Genomic DNA, 16,699 nt, shown 5'->3' with positions numbered 1-16,699 from the left:
GTACAGGAGTACGTTTATCCAGGTCAATTACTCACAGGCGACCCTGATCATGAGAAGGAAATTTACAGAATAAAAATGGGTTGGAGTGCATACAGCAGGCATTACCAAACCCTGACTGGGGGCTTACTACTTCCATTGAAAAGTGTACAATCATTGCATTGTATTGGTGCTAACATATGGGACAAACTTTGAGGTTAAAGAGAAGCTCTAGAACAACTTACGCACCATGAAAAGAGAGGTGGAATGAAGAATGTTAGGTATAACGTTAAGAGATTGGAAGAGAGAGGTCGGGACCAGACAGCAAAGGGGGATAGCCAATATTTCAGTTCGCATTCAGAGAAAGCAATGGAGCTGGGCCGGCCATGTAATACATAGAGTAGGTAACCAGTGGAGCATTAGAGTTACTGATTGGATGCCAAGGGCAGTGAAGCACAGTTGAGGACAGCATAAAACTAGGCGGGGTGATGAAATAAGGAAATTGGCAAGCGCAAATTGGAATCAGCGAACGCAAGATAGGGGTAATTGGAGGTTGGTGCGAGAGGCCTTCGTCGTGCAGTGTACATAAAAATAGGCTGATGATCAATATGAAAATGATCTGTTGAGCCTGGTTACTACATAAAAAGCCCACTGTAAGGTTCTAAATACAATCAAATTACGAACATCAAGCAATTAAAATTTTATAGGACAGGCATTGGTGTATGTGAATTAGTTATGTTATTTCAATACCTTGTGATGGTGTACAAATTTATTGTTTAAATGTTCTATTCATAATAGAGAGTGATTACATTTACAATACTTTTATTTTTCACCAATCTCAAGCTTGATGCTTTGTACAGATTAAAGTGTATACCTAATAACTATGCAAAAAGAAAAATGTTAGTTCATTCGATTTATCAAATAAAGCAAATGTTTTCACTCATAATCTGCTCTTCCTACAGTGCATGTGCTTGACCGCTTTATTAAGTTCAAGCACTGATGCTGCTAGAACTTTATTTTTTTGGACATTTAAAAAGAATCTTTCTTTGCCTGCTTTCCTGGGTTTCACGTGGCTGATTGCAGGCTACTGTTGAATTAGTCGCTATCTCAGCGGGTATATTTGCCAATATATACACGAACACTCTCTGTGCCGAATGAAAGAAACAGAAAACGAGATGATATAAGCCTTGTATGCTGACCAAGTATGCACACATCTGTGCATATATGACGTGATTTATGAATGCAAAAAGCAGGCATGGCATGAAATAAAAGGGTAGACATGGGACAAGCACCAATGTAAGCTGTTTATTCCACAATGTCGTCATGAAATATGTATATGATATGCACATGGGCAGACACGTTATTAGAAAGAGAAAAAAAAAGGATTTGGTTACTTGATGTATGCCTTGAGGACTCCGATTTCTTTTTCATACATAGAAATGGAAAGCCCACTAGCACAGTGCTCCCCAGTCTTTTTTATATGCGATCTTTCCAGTAACAAGCAGGCTTGCTCATTGCAGCTTTTCCTGAATTCTTTATTTTTTCTGTTAACATTAATGCATCTAATTATCTTGCAGACAATTTTCATGTTTATCGGATCCTCCTGAAATTGTTAGGGCTGGCCGCATTCCAATTGATGACTTTAAACTTCCAGATGAAGTGATCATTTAATGGGGTCTTGAGACTTTTTAAACATAGTGTTATGTGTAGCTGATGCATTAGGCTATTTACAATATATTTACACATAAGCCTATGATGGTGACCCTTTATCAATCGGGAAGATGTCGTCTTCATCTTGTTCAGTGCAACCACACAACTGTTCCGTATCAATAGCAAAAAAATATTGCCAATCTGTTGTAAAGGCTGTTGTTAAAATGTGAGCCAAGTATTATAACATTGCACACAGCAGGAAATTTAAAATCTCATGTCAAAGACAGCAAAAAATAGGTTGCTCTTGCATTTGCACTGTCATCAAGCAACGTCAGTGCAAGCGGCTGATCCCACCAGCACTTCATATTGGCTGATTTTGGGATTGCGAGAGCATTCTCAGAAATACATTACTGATTATTTTTAGTTAAAACCTATACATGTATGACACCTCAAAAACAGAGGAAAATAATTTATTCTTTGCACTGCCGGTCTACATGTGGCGTACAAGAGGATAGTGGCATTTTGCATGGCATAGACTAGGGCAGCCGCTATGGGGTGCCACAGCAAGCCCTTTCACTACTGAGACACTCAACTTTAGGGCACGGCTTTTTCCTCTAGGCTTCTTCTCTGTGTAGCTTCCAGCTTGCTAGCCGAGATGAAAAGAGAGAGAAAGCCATGTATCGATGCGTTAACTCCACTAATATGTGAAGGATTTGAACAAATTTTGTGGCAAGAGATTCCTGATATGTCCTTTAATAATGAGGCCATCCTATGATTCGTTGGAAAATGGTTTGAGGGCCCCTTTAAGATCACTAGGAGCACTGCCAGATGTGGATTATACTTTTCTTTCTTTTATGCGTTGCATGTTGCAATCACTCAGTTGAGCCCTTGGGCGCGGCCGGGCAGCCACCATTGACCTTTAGCGCAACCACGTGACGTGACGTCACGACAGCCGGAGGAAAAGCTGGGCCCCAACACAATATGCAACGCTTTCTTGGCTTAACCAAGCTAAGCCTGGCCATTTTTTAACTTTATTAGTGATTACACATTTTAGAAGTATGAGTACAATGTGCCACATAATGATAACAGAGGTCATTCTTAATATTTACTGCTGTGTAATAGCCTTAACATTGTATTTAATGCACATACACTGTCTGAGTGACCATGTCATTGTGGTATATGTCATGCAGGAAATATGTGAATTACAGACAGGTCTGGCAATGAACACTTGCTTGTGTACCAGAAAAATATGATTTTGATGCAATTAATTCAGTACCTGAATCCTACTTTCTAATTACATTGAGAGAGGTCACTTTATAGATGAAATTTTCCTTCTTTCTTTCCCCTTTCTTTTTCTTATAGCAGAAGTTGTTCATCAAAGGGCTCAATAACTTTTTTTTAAATATTTTGTTGCAGCTAAGCATGCTCTATGAGAACCGGCTAGTTGGTCTTGCGTGATAATTAAGAAAACATTGTGCAGAACAATAAAAAAAAACAAGAAAGATGACAAACACTACCTCAGTGTATATCTCTTTTCTTGCATTTGTGTTCTAATATTCGACGTTGTAAAGTTGAAAGGACAACAAATAAGACTTGTTTTCAAGGGTTAAATGTTTATTAACCCCAAATACTGCAAATTTAATGAAGACATGGCTGATGAATGGGTATGATTCACAGAAAATAATTTACGACAGAAGGTACGATGACATATATATATCACGCTCGGAAAATATTAAAACTACGTTTACACGCGCAGAGAGTGAAGTGGTATTGCATTCTCATTCATGTTATATAATGACAATCACTATTCCAAAAAAAAAAAAGAAAAAGCCATCGCATCAGTATCTCTTCTACAAGTAATTTTCTGTCTCAGTGCACGAAAACCTAATAGCAACCTACACTGCAGTCAACTGTGATGTATACATGTCACGCACTTCAAAATTCGTCACGAACACTTGCTGGCACCAGAACTGAAATATGGGCCAAATGGTCACAATTCATATTAGTTGCGCAGAAAACAGACGGATGATGGTGGTGTCATCCACTCCTTACCCGTATGGTACTTGTATTTTGTGCACAATTCTCACGGTATCTGACCGTGGGCTTGCCCGAATTACTAGGATTCTGCGTGCCCAAAGAGGCACGAAATGCATGATTGAAATTTGTTCATCGACAAAATGCTTTCCTATTTTGCAAGGTCCCTTGGTTACAGAAAGATAGCGAGGAAACGTATATATGCATGCTATATCGACCGTCAATGCATACTGGTGTGCGACTTATGCATTTTCGAGCAGTGGATCGTGAGCAATGTCTCTACGTAGTGTTTAAGCGCAAAATGGCATCCAGTTTTATCAGAAGACGCACTCACAACTAAAACGAGCAACACACGCCGCAATACACGAATTATCTGTGCCGGCACCATGCAGTCGGCGGCGCAGTGCCACCACGACTCTTCGAAACCCCCAATCGATAGCAGGCGATATGTAGTGCCACTTCATGGATACAGTACAGTTCCTTGAAAGCTTGCCTATCTTCGTAACAGCAACGTTATTAATACTAGCAGATCCTACACAGTACTAAGCACGCACAACACGGCCACTAGGAACAACAGCGATTCCCCACTGCGTGCACGCGCGTGTAAACGCCGACAGTCATTTTCGATTTTAAAACACGGCGTCAAGTAAAACGACTTATCTATTTAAAACCAAAATATTAGCGCTTCATGTCTCTTATATTAAACTTTTTTTTTTGTGACGTCATCATGCGTGGCAGCAGCGAACCCCACTTGGGGTCGTCTGCTGCCACGTGCGTGCACCCAGCGCCGGCCTGCGTAACCTGACATCGCCCCCGAGTGCTCCGTGATCGCTGCGCATGCGTGAGGTGAGAGAAGGTGAGAAAGGAGAACTCTTTTTCGCAGGATGTGACGTCACATTGTTGCTTGTTTTTACTTTTTTGAAAGAGCTACTCTCGAACGTAGATTAGCCATTGCCGTCGTGTCGGCTGCAAGACGTTCTGCGCGCGCTTGGCGCGCTTTTGTGCGTGTCGAAAGCGTATAACGTGCGCGATATTCGTGCGAGCGCAGTTTGACTTGAGCAATCGTGGGTTTGGACTCCGTGACATTTGCTTTCGTCATATGCGAGTTAGGGGCTTGCCGACAGGTAAACCGCCGCTGTACTTAGGTGAATACCTTGTTTTTCGTGGTACTGAACTAAATAGCGCTTCGCTGCGATGGTGACTTCAATCGAGTGCGGTAATTGCTGCGCATTACGGGCGATTTAATTGCACAGTACGTGCTGCATTATCGGTGCAGATAGAGAAAACTTATCCTGTGAGCCTTACTTCCGTCAGTCAGTCGGTTAGATGTCTCGCTCTTATCCAGTGCACATTTCTTGATATTCACTAACGATCTGCTTCAAATATCGACGAAGTGTCTATTGATCGTGCAGATGTTTTTTTTTATTCACACAACTGGCGATGGGCAGCAGCGTTACGGCCGCGAGTTTTCCTTTCGAGCAAACCCTTTCAAATTGAAGTTTTCGCTCATGTTCGCGAGATAGCAAATTTAAGTGTTACACCCGCTGCTGTATTTTTCGATTCCATGTGACCTAGATTTAAGCTGCCTCAGGTTGTATTAACGCGCTCAGAGGCTTTTCGAAAAATAGTTGTCACCTGAGAAATCAATGCAGTGTGCCAGTTCTTTTGGAATGGTGCTATTTGTGAAATTGATCATATTTCCCCTAGTCATGCTCAACTACTTACTGGTCAGATGCTTGAACTTCCGAAGAAGTATTTGTAAAGTTTCCCTTCCAACTCAGCATTGTAACTGACGCTTCTCGGAAGTATGAGTGGTATTTGCCCCTGCAACACTGCCATGAGTTTAAGTTCAAATTGTGCCCACCGACTGTCTATCCGTGTGCCACTAGAAAGCAAAGAACTCATTTCTCAATTGTTGCAACATTTCTTTTTCATTCCATCTTCAAGAAATTTGTTTACTTCTTTTCCTGGTCATTGTGGACTTGCACACATTGAAGTTTTGGATAGTTTGGCAAAAGCATTGCATAGTGGGCCTGTAGGGTTTTTTTTTTTTGTATTTAGCGCATTGCCCTTCTGACTGGACAAATTAAGTAACTGCATTACAAATATTTCACTTCCTTGGAATGTCTGTTCCATGTGCCTCATAACAGTACACGGTTAAATTTGGCACATGCACCTTCATATGACCAAGTGTAGGTTTGTATTGCAATGGAAATAAGAACATGGGTGCTTCAATTGTCTTCATCACATTGCTGATGGCTTCAATGTGTGAAAATGGCTTGTAACAATATTGTTGTGTTTCATGTGAGGATATGGAATAGAATAACTTTCTTCTTTTATGCTGAAGGTATTCACCCCTTTTGCCTGTTGGGCTTCAAATCTTGTAGAAAATGGTGTGAGCAGCCTGGTGTGTGCCTGAAGAGCAATGCTAGTTTGTGCATGATCATATTGTTGCTGCTGGGAAGATGACATCTTAGGCACATTTTTTTCATACAATTAACACAAATGTTTCCATCTTTCCCCTTGTGGCTCAATCATAGTATACCTGTTCGTTTTTCAGTTACCTTGTTGTTTATTTTTCTTACATATCAGTATTATGTACTATCAAGTTAGTGGGAATATAAAGCTATTTGATGTTGTATTCATGGGGAATCCTAGCCGATCCCTCGTCATGGGTATGTGCCATATGTCACAGGCAACAGTCATCCTAGTCTCTCTTCTTGTGGCAAAAGTATCCCAAAGCCTATTTTGTATGCTTGCAGATGAGTTGAGATTTACACATCAATGCCAGCTCACAAAGCATCTAATACGGCAATCAGCCAGCCACCTCCGCAGATGGAGAATTCTGCAGTTTCCAATCATACTGTTTCTGTTGTCTTTGGCAGAGATTTTGATTGTACACAGCGGGAATAAACTGTAGGACCATAAAAAAACTTGTGATGACAAGGGCCATATATGGTGGAAATTATAGTAGATTATGACCAGCATTAGCTCAAGCCCTGCTAAAGGTCTGTGGTATCTAAAAAAATAATAAAGTGCTGGTTTTCATATCTATAGCTGCTGTGTGCATTAAGCTCAAAACTCCCTTCTTGGCAACATAACCCAGGAATGCCCACTCCAAACTCTTGCACATGCACTTTGACAGCATCTGCTTTGATCTACCTAATTGCATATCAGTAAAGATGGGTCTAGTTCACTAAAGACTGACAATGCTGCATTCGAATGGAACCGAACCGTTCTCGAAAAGTTCTTGAAACCAGTCAAGCAGGTTTTTGAGAACTTTTAATCTGGCAAAATTACAAAATGAAAGTTATTTGAAATAAGTGATGCAATGCTGATGAGGTTTGGGCATGCATTTCAAGGTGCTTGGCCTTCATTATCTCTAATCATAGTGAACCTGCGAAATTGGCAAGGATCTTGAATGAATTCTTCACTAGGCCCAACTATTTTGTTGCTGCCCTATATTGTGCACTCTTCCTATATAGGAAGAGTGCACAACAAACATCTTGTGGCTTCCTGTTATCATAACACCCTATAACTTCCTTAGATGTAGGGCCATTTGATATTCACCAATAAATACTTCAACAGGATTTAGATGATGCCTTTAAAGATGTGTCCCTCATGCTTACATGTAAAGGAGCACTGACATTAAACTTTTGGACTGAATTTTTTTTATATTAATCTGGTTCCAAATGGCAGCTTTTATGGCCACACCATGCCACTGAAAGCTGCACGTGCTTTGAGCGATTCTTAATGTGTGCTAAGACTTGCTTCACTAAATAAATTTTCTTATGACTTCTCAAACATCTAAATTAAAATTAATTTACTTCTAGTGTTCTATAAGTCACAACCACGATACGATTACGAGGCATGCCATAGTTGCAGACTCCGGCTTAACTTTAATCGCCTGAGGTTTTTAACATGCACCCACTCCACAGTGTGCACCAAGACAGAAAGACCAATGTTGTGCTGCATAGTGGTCCTAACATGCTCAGTTTTCAATGACCTAATAATGGCATGGCTTACTCATGAACAACTGCAGCATGCATCATTTGTTTGTGACCTACCATGCAATGTTGTCACCAGATTATGGGGCCACACTGCCTTTGGCACATGTTTAAATGTTGGCGTTAAGGATATATTTGTTGCGCATAGAAGGAATTTGAAGTTTTGTAGTGTAGTTAACTGAATGACAGCTACACACGCATAAGAAAAAAATTGTGCCAGGACTACTTAAACTCTGCAGTGTTTGAGTTTGACCAATTCTTGCGATTTTGCACATTTCGGATGACTGCAGGTCATTCATTAGTTATACCAGCTTTTGTACTTTTTAGACATGCTGTTTGCCCCGGTTTTATACAGTGATCATAGATAGCCACACCACACCATGTTGGTAGAAGAATTCAGAATTTTAGTAAAATGGGGTTGCTCCATGTTGAGGTGCACCAGCATGTCATAGTAAGTGGAAGCCAGAAGCAGCAGCATTTTAAGGTATTGTGCCACACCATGTAAAGTCAAATTATTGTGCCCCCCTCCACTCTCGCTGGCAAAACCTGCTGGTGAAGCATTGTGAGCAAGCTTTCGAGGTACGCTGCGCTCTTTCCAAAACAGCGTCCGAGGCAGCCATCTATTTTGCCTACAGGACGAGAAGTCCCTGGCCAGGAGTGCATCGAACATACGGAAATAGCTGTCAATTGTGCTGCTGAACATCTAGAGATTTATAGTTTTGACCTCAGGTTGCAGAACACAGCAATGCTATAGCAAACAGTGTAGTGAAAGCTGTTTCACGGCTCTACCACGGCATAGCCAGCACTGCATGCATATACTATACACAAGCATGAGGTTTTAGCAGCAATACTTAACAGTAAATTGTATTTGTACAACTTCACTCTGTCTTTAACACTGCCAGGCTTTAAAATACATGAGAAGAGGTCACTGTCTTTCATTTGATGTGTTTATACAAAAAAAGTGTGTGCATGGAAGGGGTTAATTAAGGCTCCTTTGTCAAGCCAAAATGCTTCCTGGCATGATAAGGTGAAGCCTTGTGCATTTCAGTCTGCAGTTGCTCACTGCACTTTCAAAAGTGCAATCAGCACAGAGAGCACAGGAAAACACACAAGCAATGGTTCAGCAACTTATTTGAAACAAATGCAACTTTGTTTTACAGAAAGACCACATTCCAAAAAAGCAACTACATGCTATGCAGACAATACAGCCAACTTATGTTAATTGTACAGATGTTAACATGCCCTGCCTTTATATGTGGAAATGTTTCAAGTCTCAAAGTGTGCCCCTACTTTGTAGCTTGTCCTTGGAACAATGGATGATTCAAACAAATGCTAAATTTAGCACCATTGCCACACTGATAGAAGAAAACTACATATTAAAATGGCAAGTTCTTGGAGAACAGAAAAGGGTGTATAGTAAACTTCCAATAATCTGACTCCGGTTAACTTAATTTTTTCAGTTAATTCGAACCTGGCCGACGCCCATGCATTTCTATGGAATTAAACATTCATCATTTCGATCCTAAAACTGGCATTCGCCGGATAATGCAAACTTGACCAGACCCCAATAATGACCCCTTTTAGTGGCAGCCCATGTCTCAGTAGAGCTTAGGGGACAGTGAATGCGTTAAACAAATGCCATCTCTCTGAAATGCCTATTTTTGACCCACCCGAGAAAGATTTTCAAGCAGTAACGGTAGCTGACAATGTCCGATTGTGGTACTTATCTGATTCTAACGAACACTTTTTGTTTTCGAAGGACATTGAGACGAAAATTGCCTAGCTGTGCAATCGATTGCGAAACTAAAACCGTGGTTGCACCATTCATATGCTTTACCACATATCATGGCTGTAATACGGCGAAGCTGGCTTTGGAAAATCAGCTGGCATTCTAAAAAATGAGGTACGCGTAGGTTTCTACTTTGGTTTGGAGTTAAGTCATTTCTACTTTAGTTTTATACTGTGGACAAATAGAAATTTGATGCACATTCGTTTCAGAGGCGTGTTACTCAAGCACATATTGCCAAATGAATCAACGGTGCTTCAGCAGGTTTTTGCATCTTAATTCGACCCGTCAGTCTCGTGAGGGTAGAATTAATGGAAGTTGATTGTATAAATTGCGTGATGAAGCACCAAGAAAGTTACCTTGCTCAGGTAGTGAAAAAGCATGGAGAAAGTGCTTCACACAACATCCACCAATGTTCTGTTGCAGATGCAAAAGCTGCCTCCCTTATCTGGAACAGAATAAATTCCTTTCGAAGGCAAAATAAAAAACAGAAAGAGAAGTCATCAAGGCATTCCACATCCATCTTATTCAGTCTTTACAGTGTTGCTACATCACCATTTGCTTAGCCTCCTATGCCAAAAAAAATGTCAAAAATAAAATGACCTGATTCCCATGTTTTTCACCACCCAAGCAGTGTTTACTGTCAATTATTACTGCTTTCTGTAACCTCACCTGTAAATACTGTATGTTAACCTGTATGTTAACACTGAGCTATACGATAAGCTTAGTGAAAGTTAAAAAAGAATACTGGATGTTCATTTCTGTTTTTTTTTAGAGATAAGAAGGGGTGCTTAGAAGCGAGCCACATTTGCAAAATGCTTGAATAAACAGCAACTACCCCGGTCATGCGCTAATTGTGGCCATGCTGTCCCTGCAAACTTCTTAATCTCATCCGCCCACCTAACTTTCTGCTGCCCCCTGCTACGCTTCCCCTCTCTTGGAATCCAGTCCATAACCCTTAATGACCATCGGTTATCTTCCCTCCTCATTACATGCCCTGCCCATGCCCATTTTTCTTGATTTCAAGTAAGATATCAACTCGCGTTTGTTCCCTCACCCAATCTGCTCTCATCTTATCCCCTTAACGTTACACCCATCATTCTTCTTTCCATAGCTCGATGTGTCGTCCTCAGTTTAAGTAGAACCCTTTTTGTAAGCCTCCAGGTTTCTGCCCCGTAGGTGAGCACTGGTAAGACACACCAGTTATACACTTTTCTCTTCGGGGATAATGGCAACCTGCTGTTCATGATCTGAGAATGCCTGCCAAACGCACCCCAGCCCATTCTTATCCTTCTGATTATTTCGGTCTCATGATCCGGACTCGCGGTCACTGCCTGCCCTAAGTAGATGTATTCCCTTACCACTTCCAGTGCCTCGCTACCTATCGTAAACTGCTGTTCTCTTCCGAGACTGTTAAAAATTACTTTAGTTTTCTGCAGATTAATTTTCAGACCTACCATTCTGCTTTGCCTCTCCGGGTCAGTGAGCATGCATTGCAATTGGTCCCATGAGTTACTAAGCAAGGCAATATCATCAGCGAATCGCAAGTAACTAAGGTATTCTCCATTAACTCTTATCCCCAATTCTTCCCAATCCAGGTCTCTGAATACCTCCCGTAAACATGCTGTGAATAGCATTGGAGAGTTCGTATCTTCCTGCCTGACACCCTTCTTTATTGGGATTTTGTTGCTTTCTTTATGAAGGACTACGGTGGCTGTGGAGCTGCTGTAGATATCTTTCACTATTTTTACATATGGCTCGTCTACACCCCAATTGCATAATGCCTGCATGACTGCTGAGGTATTGACTGAATCAAACACTTTCTTGTAATCAATGAAAGCTATGTATAGGGGTGGTATTAAAATTAGATCTTTCGTCTCCTGCGATAGCTTACTGGTATCCTGTCTAATGAAGTTACAGCCGACTTCTATTGCATACTCCTTAATGATGCCCATAAGATTTTCGTTCATTGCTTCAACACTAAGGTTCTCTTCCCGAGTTAAAGCCCTATACCTCTTCTGTAGCTTGATCCGAAATTCCTCTATTTTCCCTCTTACCGCTAACTCATTGATCGGCTTCTTATGTACCAGTTTTTTCCATTCCCTCCTCAAGTCTAGGCTAATTCGAGATCTTACCATCCTATGGTCACTGCAGCGCACCTTGCCGAGCACATACACATCTTGTATGATGCCAGGGTTAGCACAGGGTATGAGGTCTATTTCATTTTTAGTCTCGCCATTAGGGCTCCTCCACGTCCACTTTCGGTTATCCCGCTTGCGGAAGAAGGTATTCATTGTCCGCAAATTATTCCGTTCTGCAAACTCTACTAATAACTCTTCCCTACTATTCCTAGAACCTTTGCCATATTCCCCCAATGACTTTTCTCGAGCCTGCTTCTTGCCTACCCTGGCATTGAAGTCGCCCATCAGTATAGTGTATTTTGTTTTGACTTTACCTAGCTCGATTCCACGTCTTCATAGAAGCTTTCGACTTCCTGGTTATCATGACTAGATGTAGGGGCGTAGACCTGTATGACCTTTATTTTGTACTTATTAAGTTTCACAACAAGACCTGCCACCCTCTCGTTAATGCTATACAATTCCTGTATGTTACCAGCTATATCCTTATTAAACAGGAATCCGACTCCTAGTTCTCGTCTCTCCGCTAAGCCCTGGTGGCACAGCATGTGCCCGCTTTTTAGCACTGTATATGCTTCATTTGTCCTCCCAACCTCACTGAGCTCTATTATATCCCATTTAATGCCCGCTAATTCCTCCAATAGCACTGTTAGACTCTCCTCACTAGAAAATGTTCTAGCGTTAAACATTGCCAGGTTCAGATTCCAATGGCGGCCTGTCCAGATCCAGAGATTCTTAGCACGCTCTGCTGCATCACAGGTCTGACCGCCGCAATGGTCAGTTGCTTAGTAGCTGCTGGGGACTGAGGGCCGAGGTTTGATTGTTCTATTCATACAGAAGGTCAAGGACTGGCCAAGTACTGGCCAAGTACTGCACCAAGGTGGTCAATCCTGCTCTGGTGAGGGAGTGCATTACCGGTTCTGGTCACCGGGGTCAGGCCACCAGGCCTGTTTATACAGCTGTATCAACATGTGGATTTTTTTTTATCCAGTGGAAAATTGCGTGGCAACGGGATTTGAACCACAGTCCTTTTGCACGTGAGGCAGATGCTCTACCTCTAAGCTATTAAAAAAAAATTATGGGGTTTTACGTGCCAAAACCACTTTCTGATTATGAGGCACGCCGTAGTGGAGGACTCCGGAAATTTCGACTACCTGGGGTTCTTTAACGTGCACCTAAATCTAAGTACACGGGTGTTTTCGCATTTCGCCCCCATCGAAATGCGACCGCCGTGGCCGGGATTCGATCCCGCGACCTCGTGCTCAGCAGCCTAACACCATAGCCACTGAGCAACCACGGCGGGTACCTCTAAGCTATCGCATCGGGGCGCAAGTAGTAAGTAATTATACAGAAAGCGTTTTATTTACTGTAAGTGGAGGATTGGAGCAGATTAGTTCGACCACTCAAGGAGTGGGAATGGTTCAACTGTCAGAACCCCAACAAAAGGACTGGAATCACATAAACCACAACTCTGAAGGAATGAAGTGGGAATAGAATGGAGCGCCCCACTCTGCAATTCTGCACCATGCCGATATATCCTGTTCTTGGGCAATGCCAGCGCAGCTCTAGAACCACAAAGACGACCGCACTACCAGGGCGAAACACATCGAAGGCCCGTCAGCTGCTGCATGAGCACGTGCTGCCAACGAGCAATCCTGCACAACATATTATTTATATATATATATATATATATATATATATATATATATATATATATATATATATATATATATATATATATATATACACGCGCAGTGCACAGACTGGTACCCTAGGTAGGGGCTAGGACTCGCAAAAACTATAGTGTTCTCCACAAATGTGACGAGTACCAGGCCACCAAACTCCTTGCCCTGTGCACGTTGCTGTCTATCTTCATGAGCCTAGATCCTGATGCAACCACTGGTGCCACACTGCTATATTCAAAGGCCACCACTAGGTGAAGCGCCAGGGACCGCCCAGGCCAGGGACATCGGCTTGGTCCGATACACAAACGACAATAAACTTCGAATTGACAGGACTACGAATTTGATTAGTAAATTCTTAACTAACGACGGGAGAGCGACGGGAGAGCAGTACAGACACTCAAGACCCTCAAATCCACAGCCAACAACATAGCCCAAATGATACGTCGCGTGACGTATCGAAAAGCGGGAATGCGAGAAGACGATACCCTAAGGCTCGTACAGGCTTTAGTGGTTAGTCGAATAACGTATGGCTAACCGTACCAAATCCTGAACAGGGAGGAGGAAAAGCAGGCTAACACAATAATCCGAACCGCTTTCAAAGCTGCTCTGGGCCTGCCTAAATGTACTTCAACGGAGCGCATGTTAGCTTTGGGAGTGCACAATACTTTCGACGAACTGAGGCAGGCCGCCCTGATGCGACAGAGGGAGCGCCTCAGCTTCACAAAAACTGGTAGGGCAATATTGGCTAGACTCAATATCCCAGCATACCCCATTTATCTCACAGAGCAGGCCGTACCTCTCCCTCCTTCGATGAGATCCAAAATTACAGTAGCCCCAATTCCAAAGAATATGCATCCCGAGTACAACAAAGAAAGGCGCAAAGCGCACGCACAACACATTCAATCAGCCTACTCTAATAACCATAGGTACAACACGTACTACACAGATGCAGCTCTGTATGCAGAGGCGACCGGGCAGCGCTACCAAAGGAGGTACGCCCTGGCAGTCGTGAACGCTATCAGCCAACAGCATATTACCGCGTCGGCCAGGCGGGATCCCCCACCTCGGCTGAAATATGAGCAGTGGCGATCGCACTTGCTCACGCGGAGCGTTCGCAAAGGGACTCGGTCGTGGTCACGGACTCCCAGGAGACATGTCGCATGTTTCTCAAGGGGCACGTGACTGCGGCTAGCCTCGCGATAATCCCCAAATCTTTCAACCACCATCATCGCCTACTCTGGTGCCCGGGCCACGCGGGGGTACAGGGGAACGAAAAGGCTAACGCGTTAGCTCGAGGGTTCACTAACCGAGCGACGGCGTCCTCTTCTAACCCCAACCACCCGCACTACCCCTCACAAAATTCCACCAATTTAAATGCCAAAGACATCCTTGCTGATCAGCGTGGAGTCCGAAGAAAATACCCGCCGCCTCACCCACAACTTAACGGGGAAGAGGCCGCCGATTGGCGTAAAATACAGACCGGGGTGTTCCCCCCATTTAAAGTTGCTAAACGCCATGTATCCCACTCGTTATAGGGCCAACTGTCCTTGGTGCGGTGGCATACCTACCCTAATACACATAACCTGGGAGTGCACTAAGCACCCTCATAGGCCAAATACCAGTAGGACAATGGAGCAGTGGGAGGCACAGCTCGCCAGCTCCGACCTGGCAGGACAAAAGTCCTTAATTAGCCAGGTCAAGCAGGCGGCAGAGGCCAGTGGGGCCCTGGACTGAGAGGCTCCGACCACCCCTCCTTCAAATCTTTACAATTTCAATAAAGTTTCTCTCTCTCTCTCCTCATTCTACAAAGGTTTATATAGTGAAATATAGAAATATTTGGATGTATTTGAGTTATCACCTGGCCCAAGGAACTTCTAGTGGCAGCCTGTCTCGATCTCGCAATTCCTGGCACTGCCCAATATACAGCATGCTTGACTGCTGCAGTGGTCAAGTGCTCTGCAGCTGTAGGAAACCGAGGGATAAGGGTTGATTGCACAATTTATGGCATTTCCAAATTTTTAACTTAGTACCATCTCTATACTATGTCGACACTAGGCCACTAGACCATTGCTGTGCTGCAGTCATCATAATATTAATTACTCATCGTATACACAAGCTAGACAACTGTTTAGGCAAAATTTTCAACTGCGCGAGGAAGACAGGGCGTGAACTGAAACATAGACACACACAAAGCACAGGCTTCCAACTGGTTTTATTTTGTGAAAGCAAAGAATATATAAGGTACTTCAATATATCAAAACAAGGAGCAATTGCAAATAATTTGTGCACGAGGTATTGACGAAAAATATCAAGGCCATGTATGCATTAAGAGTGCAGGAGAGTCTTAATGTGCCCATCTAAGACTTCAATTCTTTCCTTGAGAATCTCCTCTTGCAGTGCAGGAGCTGCGACAGCAAAAGCTGCCTGCCTTATGAGGAACAGAATAAATTCCTTTCGAAGGCAAACTCAAGAACAGAAAGAGAAGTCATCAAGGCATTCCACATCGCTAAAAGGTGTGACAACTAAGTTAGCTCACCTTCTTGATCCCTATCAAGGAAAGAAATAGAATTCTTAGATGGGCACATTGGGACTCTACTGCGCTCTTAATGCACAGGTGGCCTTGCTATTTTTTGTCACTTCCTCGTGCACAATTTCTTTGCGAATGTTCTTTGTTTTGCCATTTTGAAGAACCTTATAAACTCTCTGCCTTCACCAAACAAAGCCAGCCGGAAGTCTACACTTTGTGCATGCATCTATGTTTTTGTTCATGTCCTGTCTTCCTCGCAGAGTTTAAAATTTTGCTGAAGCTACGAGGTGACTAGCCCAAAACATGCCTTACTTCAGTGTACAGCTGGGCTCGTTGGTAAAGCTACACAATGCAGCTCAAGTGTGTGTCTGCTCTTCCGTGTTCTCATGATGTGGCTCAGCCTTGAGTGCATGTGTAGTTTCAATACTGGCTACTATATTTTAACGACTAATACAATTTCTATCTTCAACTTCCAGCCAGACAGAGTACTTCATACTACATTCTGAACATTGCTGCAGTGTAGCAGGATTTCTGTCTAATGCATTGGCCTGTACCACCAAATGCCTGAGAAATTAAAAAAAGTTATGTAGATTCCAAGCACAGTGGGGATTCATGTTACAGGAGGCATACTGCAGGTAAATGGCTACATAGTGTTGGTTCGGGTTCTTCCAAACATTGCAGTGTTGACCAATGTGTTTGTGTATGGTGAGTGATTGCATATATGACACAAGCTTTGTGAGGAGAGTACGAATGCAAAGGCATGGTTTCTTTGCCTCTTTCCTAACACTTTGTGGCGGCTGCTGTTTTGACGAGTGGAAAACTTGGCTTATGCAGTATGCGCAAATGGGTTTGAGACATTTAAGACCAATTTCCTTGAGGCAAAGTTTAGCATGGAG

The 16,699-nt window shown here is 42.8% G+C and overlaps 1 long non-coding RNA gene across 2 annotated transcripts; it reads left to right on the top strand.

Moving 5' to 3' along the window:
* Positions 1-331: 331 nt before the first annotated feature.
* On the top strand, positions 332-9,952 carry LOC140215541 (uncharacterized). Of its 2 annotated transcripts, none has more exons than XR_011892401.1 (2): positions 332-4,784; positions 9,880-9,952. It is a non-coding gene; the product is annotated as an uncharacterized lncRNA (long non-coding RNA). The 2 variants fall into 2 exon arrangements; XR_011892400.1 differs by having other exon boundaries at positions 332-4,805.
* The last annotated feature ends 6,747 nt before the right edge of the window (positions 9,953-16,699 follow it).

This window comes from Dermacentor andersoni, chromosome 1 (genome assembly GCF_023375885.2).
Source record: "Dermacentor andersoni chromosome 1, qqDerAnde1_hic_scaffold, whole genome shotgun sequence".
NCBI lineage: Eukaryota > Metazoa > Arthropoda > Arachnida > Ixodida > Ixodidae > Dermacentor > Dermacentor andersoni.
The sequence above is the reverse complement of the archived record's forward strand: the minus strand, read 5'-3'. Positions and strand labels throughout refer to the sequence as shown.